Here is a 6,269-nt window from a genome sequence, read left to right on the forward strand (position 1 = left end):
GAGCGCTTTTCCAACCGGTTGTGCACCCACCTTCGAGTAGGTTGGTCTAGGTTGGATTTCTCTGGTTTGTTTATGAGGAGGTCACGTGAGACTGTATCAAAAGCCTTACTCAAGTCAAGATAGACCACGTCTACTGCTTCCCCCCGATCCACCAGGCTTGTTACCCTGTCAAAGAAGGATCTGAGGTTGGTTTGACACGATTTGTTCTTGACAAATCCATGCCGAGTGTTACTTATCACCTGATTATCTTCTCGGTGCACACAAACGGATTGTGTGATTATTTGCTCCATTATCTTTCTGGGTACCGAAGTGAAGCTGACTGGTCTGTAATTCCCTGGTTGTCTTTATTCCCCTTTTTGTAGCTAGGTACAATATTTGCCCTTTTCCAGTCCTCTGGGATCTCTCCCGTCCTCCAGAAGTTCTCACAGAGAATCGCTACAGGGTTCAGAGTGGTAGCGGTGTTCGTCTATATCAGCAGAAAGAACGAGGAGTCCTTATGGCACCTTAGAGACTAACAAATTTATTTGAGCATAAGCTTTTGTGGACTAAAGCCCACTTCATCAGATGCATGCAGTGGAAAATACAGTAGGAAGATTGATATACACAGAGAACATGAAACAATGAGGGTTGCCATACTAACTCTTAACGAGACCAATCGATTAAGGTGGGCTATTATCAGCAGGAGAAAAAAAACTTTTGTAGGGATAATCAGGACGGCCCATTTCAAACAGCTGACAAGAAGGTGTGAGAAACAGTAGGGGGAAATAAACCTGGGGAAATAGTTTTTAGTTTGTGTAATGACCCATCCATTCCCAGTCTGTATTCAAGCCTAATTTAATGGTGTCCAGTTTGCAGATTAATTCCAGTTCTGCTGTTTCTCATTGGAGTCTGTTTTTGAAGTTTTTTGTTGAATAATTGCAACTTTCAAGTCTGTAATTGAGTGTCCAGAGAGATTGAAGTGTTCTCGACTGGTTTTTGAATGTTATAATTCTTGATGTCTGATTTGTGTCCATTTATTCTTTTACGTAGAGACTGTCCAGTTTGGCCAATGTACATGGCAGAGGGGCATTGCTGGCACATGATGGCATAGATCACATTGGTGGATGTGCAGGTGAACGAGCCTCTGATAGTGTGGCTGATGTGATTAGGCCCTATGATGGTGTCCCCTGAATAGATATGTGGACACAGTTGGCAACGGGCTTTGTTGCAAGGGTAGGTTCCTGGGTTAGTGGTTCTGTTGTGTGGTGTGCGGTTGCTGGTGAGTATTTGCTTCGGGTTGGGGGGCTGTCTGTAGGCAAGGACTGGCCTGTTTCCCAAGATCTGTGAGAGTGATGGGTCGTCCTTCAGGATAGGTTGTAGATCCTTGATGATGCGCTGGAGAGATTTTAGCTTGGGGCTGTAGGTGCTGGCTAGTGGCGTTCTCTTATTTTCTTTGTTGGGCCTGTCCTGTAGTAGGTGACTTCTGGGTACTCTTCTGGCTCTGTCCATCTGTTTCTTCACTTCAGCAGGTGGGCATTGCAGTTGTAAGAACGCTTGATAGAGATCTTGTAGGTGTTTGTCTCTGTCTGAGGGGTTGGAGCAAATGCAGTTGTATCGCAGAGCTTGGCTGTAGACAACGGATCGTGTGGTGTGGTTTGGATGAAAGCTGGAGGCATGTAGGTAGGAATAGCGGTCAGTAGGTTTCCGGTATAGGGTGGTGTTTATGTGACCATCGTTTATTAGCACTGTAGTGTCCAGGAAGTGGATCTCTTGTGTGGACTGGTCCAGGCTAGGTTGATGGTGGGATGGAAATTGTTGAAATCATGGTGGAATTCCTCAAGGGCTTCTTTTCCATGGGTCCAGATGATGAAGATGTCATCAATATAGCGCAAGTAGAGTAGGGGTGTTAGGAGACGAGAGCTGAGGAAGCGTTGTTCTAAATCAGCCATAAAAATGTTGGCATACTGTGGGGCCATGCGGGTACCCATAGCAGTGCCGCTGATCTGAAGGTATACATTGTCCCCAAATGTGAAATAGTTATGGGTGAGGACAAAGTCACAAAGTTCAGCCACCAGGTTTGCCGTGACATTATTGGGGATACTGTTCCTGACGGCTTGTAGTCCATCTTTGTGTGGAATGATGGTGTAGAGGGCTTCTACATCCATAGTGGCCAGGATGGTGTTTTCTGGAAGATCACCAAGATCGCTAGTGGCTCAGAGATCTCTCCAGCCAGTTCCTTTCGTATCCGAGGACAGATTTCGTCAGGCCCTGCCGACTTGAAGACATGGAACTTATCTAAGTAATTCTTAACTCGCTCTTTCCCTCTTGTAGCCTCAGATCCTGCCCCATGTCCGCTGACATTCACTATGGTAGTCGGCTGATGAAAACGGAAACAAAAAAAGCATTTAACACTTCAGCCATTGCTTCGTTTTCTGTTACTGGCTTTCCATTCTCACTGAGTAACAGACCTGTCCCATCCTTGGTCTTCCTCTTGCTTTTCACGTATTCACAGAATGTTTTTTTGTTGCCCTTTCTGTCCCTAGCTGGTTTAATCTTGTTTTGTGCCTTGGCCTTTCTCATTTTGTCCCGATATGTGTCGTGTGTTTATGTTCACCCTTCGCAATCTGACCTAGTTTCCACTTTTTGCAGGATTCTTTTCTGCGGTTCAGCTCATTGACGATCCCCTGGTAAGCCAGAGTGGTCTTTTGCCATCCTTCCTACGCAGCGGGGTAGTTTGTTCTTGTGCCCTTAATAACGTCTCTTTAAAAACTGTCCTGAACTCTGTGGCCCTTAGACTTGCTTCCCACGGGATCTCACCACCAATTCGCTGAGTTCACTGAAGTCGGCCTTCTCCAAGTCCATTGTCTGATCTCTGCTGTTTTCCCTCCTCCCGTTCCTTAGCAGCGTGAGCTCTGTCATTTCCTGACCCCTTTCACCCAAGCTGCCGTCCACCTGCAGATTCTCAACCAGTTCCTCCCTGTGGGTCAGAACCAAATCCAGAACCGCCTCCCCCTCGCTGCTTTCCCCAAGGCTGTCTCCAATGCATTCCAAGATCTGTGCCCGGCTGTGTTATTTTCCCAGCCGTTCTCTGGGTGGTTGAAAGCCCCCGTCCCCACCACGGCCTGGGCTTTGCATGATTCTGAGTTGTTTAAAAAAGCCTCACCCATCTCTTCTTCCTGGTTAGCTGGTCTGTCGCCGACCCTCCCATGGCGTCCCCCCCCACCTCCTGGGTTGTTACCCCTTTATCCCGACCCAGAGACTTTCAACAAGTCCGTCTCCTATTCCCATCCCAGCCTCTGAGCAGGTGCCGACACCTTGGCTATACCAGCAACCCCTCCTCCCTTTGTCCCTGCCCGCCTGAGTAAACCGCGCCCTTCTGTACCGATATTGCAGTCACGGGAGTTAATCTGCCAAGTCATTGTGATGCACCGTGTGTCGTAATTGGGATTCTTCACGGGGATCTCTAGCCCTTCCTGTTGACTCCCCATAGTTCATGCATTAGGACACAGGCATCTAGGACGTTCATTAGATTTCCCTTTAGTGTCTCCTCTGCCCCTGCCCACGTTCCCCCCAGATTCCCACCCTTCACGCAGGTTCTGCCACCTTGGCTGGCATCATATAACCTCAACCCAACACACCTGTGGCGTGGGCCTGGTATAAACATGGGGCAAGTGGGTGGGAACTGGAGAATCGGCCACACCCCGGATTTCACAGGTCACTGGCTGAAAGCAGGGGGGCCTGGGAGCCAGAACTTCTGGGTTCTCTCCTCAGTTCTGGGAGGGGAGGGAAGTCTAGTGGTTAGAGCAGGCGGGGTTGGGAGCCTGGACTCCTGGGATCTATCCCTGGCTCTGGGAGGGGAGTGATGTCTAGTGGTTAGAGCCAGGGCAAGCTGGGAGCCAGGACTCCTAGGTTCTCTCACAGTTCTGGGAGGGGAAAGGAATCTAGTGGTCAGAGCAAGGGGGCTCTAGGACCCAGGGCTACTGGGTTCTATCCCCAGCTGTCCTGCACAGATTTCCCCTATTTCTGCCTCAGTTTCCCTCACTGTATAATAGGGTTGAGTTTGCTTGACTCAGTTTCCCCAGGGAAGGAAAGGTTTGTCAGGGTCCACTAATTAACCTGTGTTAATTGCTTTAAGATCCAGGGCTGGAAGCAACAGCAGAGAATGCTGCCGGGGCAGCTCGGCGAGATGGTGCCAGGCTCCCTGCTCTGGGGGGAATTCTGCACCAAAAAAACAAAAAGTTCTGTGCACAACATTTAAAAACCCTCTGCATTTTCTTAGAATCGTAGAATATCAGGGTTGGAAGGGACCTCAGGAGGTCTCCTAGTCCAACCCCCTGCTGAAAGCAGGACCAATCCCCAATTTTTGCCCCCGATCCCTAAATGGCCCCCTCAAGGATTGAACTCACAACCCTGGGTTTAGCAGGCCAATGCTCAAGCCACTGAGCTATCCCTCCCCCCCAAATCCCATATCATCCCCTCACTTTCAACTATTTTGGTAATTTATTGCAAAATCCCTGTCAGCGAGTCTGTCTGTAACGAGACAGAGAACCCCCCAGGAGCAGAGAGAGACAGAAACCCCTGTGCCCATGTGGATCCTTGCTGCAGGCTCAGGGTGTAGGTTACCCGGAAACACGGGAGCTGGGGGGTAAGGCAGAGAGAGAGCTGATGGCACAGAGAACGCATTAGCATAGTGGGATCTGTCCCAGTCTCTTCCCAGGCAGAGGTGAGGGGGCTCCCTGCTTCTCAGTGGGCAAACACACCCCAAGACCCACATAGCTACTCCTAGCCCCCCCACGCTTCTTCAGCTTCCCCTCCCTCATCAGGATCCTTGTCCCATGGACCGTTCCCCCTCAGCCCTGTGCCCTCATCTCTCCCTTCCCCTGGAGATTGACTCCCCTTTCCCATCCCACTGCCCCCCCACCCGCAGGCTCCAAAAAACCCCGTTCTGCCACTGGGGAGCTCTCCTCCCCCATTCCACTGGGGTCCCTCTGCTTCCCCCTCACACCCCAACTGACCCCTTACTTGCCTGGCCCACTCCCAAGTCCCTAGCACAGGGAGCCGTAGCTGGAGAACCCCGCTCCCGGAGAAGCTGTGCAGCCTGATAATCAGGGGGCAGGTGCCCCCCCCCCAATGGCACCCCTGGCCAAGGCTCCCCGTGGTTTCCCCACAGATGCTGTATCAGCCCCACGCCCCTGCAGGGCAGGCGCGGCGACGTGGACAAGGGGCACACACCGGGGCTGCCTGCCAGTGGGGAACGCGGGCCCCTGGCTGCACGGAGGTGGGGCGGGGGATCACCCTGCAGCCCCCCCGCCCCCTGACACAGACTCAGCCGGGCACCCGACACCGCAGAAGGGCCTTTCCTGCAGCGGGCACGCCGCGAGAGCGAGCGAGAGGGACAGTCTGGCACGCCCAGCCCCAGCGGTGATTTACACCCCTCCCGGCTGCTCCCAGGGCGCCCGCTCGGGACCGCGGCCAGGGAAGGGCGCGTGGCTCCCCGCGTAGCTTCCCCAGCGCAATCTCGTATTCTGCAGGGAAACACAGAAAAGCTGGGGGGGGCCCAAATTCTGCACATGCACAATGGTGCCCAGTTGCCCCAGGAGTGTCTCACAGCGGCTGGCTAGCTAAGGTGTCCAACCCCCCTTATTTACCCGGACCCTCCTCTTGGTAGCAGAAAAGGGAGCCCCTTTTATATCCCTGGTCCCTTCCCAGCATGCCTTGCTGCCCAGCTTACAACACCCATCAACCCTGGGGACTACATCTCCCACACTTCCTTTCTTTCAGGGCTGCAGCCTTAAAGGGGCAGCACCCCTTATTGAAGGGGGTGTCTGGGGTGGCTCTATCCCAACCCTGTGGAGTTCGCTGGGCAGAAAGACCTTCCCCCTCCAGCTGGGATGGAGCCCCACCAGCATGGCGCCTGGATCTGAGGTGGTGTCCAGCTGGCTGAGCCTGTTTGCAGGGGTCAGGGTGGGTGGGAACAGACTGAGGGATGGGGGGGTTCCCTTTTTTAAGCAGTGGGGGTTGTGGCCGGGGTTTACCCCTCCCTGGAGAGGAAGGAAGGGAAAAGGAAAGAACTAGCAGGACGGGAGGAAGGAAGGAAGGAATGGGGGGGGTGGCGAGTTCAGCTCTCAGGGGTGGGGGGGGGAAAGCTGATTCTCCTTCCCTCTTGCCCTTTCTCTGGGCCAAGGCCACGTGCAGGCTCCTGCAGCTGTTCCTGGGGCAGGAGGTGAGGGGGTCTGGGCCCCCTGGGGTCTATGGGGGAGAGCAAACCCCGGGAACAGGCCTGGGAAAGT

The sequence above is a fragment of the Natator depressus genome, chromosome 24 (assembly GCF_965152275.1).
Source record: "Natator depressus isolate rNatDep1 chromosome 24, rNatDep2.hap1, whole genome shotgun sequence".
Lineage (NCBI taxonomy): Eukaryota > Metazoa > Chordata > Testudines > Cheloniidae > Natator > Natator depressus.